The following is a 420-nucleotide window of genomic DNA, read 5'->3' as shown; positions in this document are numbered from 1 at the left end:
GAGAGAAGGCGCTGTTGTCCTGCTGAGGCCGGCGCTCACCGCCTGCAGTCAGAGTCAAAGTCACAGATTAGTGAGTGCAGTAAAACCGAGTTCAGAAACTGCTCCTGCTGCGCGGTGACGCGCTGCGCGGCACGGTGACACGCTGCTGCAGGACGAGCTGTCGGCGCTGAGTCAGCACTTCAGCTTGTGATTTCTCCGTGGACGACAATCGACAACGAAACAATGAAAAACGTAAAATGTAAATTAAGAAATAGAAGCATCTCTTGTATTTATTTACATTTATATTCATGCAGCCGACAGACGCCTCCTGTTTGATATAAAATGCTACGTTGAAGTGTAATGACTTTGATAAATGTCATAATAAGCATAATTGTATATGACTTACACTTTGAAATAATCTGTCAGCTTGTTTAATAACTA

The sequence above is a fragment of the Brachyistius frenatus genome, unplaced genomic scaffold (assembly GCF_029030835.1).
Source record: "Brachyistius frenatus isolate BFR_SWC_R1_liver_20210118 unplaced genomic scaffold, ASM2903083v1 Contig_402, whole genome shotgun sequence".
Classification (NCBI taxonomy): Eukaryota; Metazoa; Chordata; class Actinopteri; family Embiotocidae; genus Brachyistius; species Brachyistius frenatus.
This window is presented reverse-complemented; position numbering follows the sequence as displayed.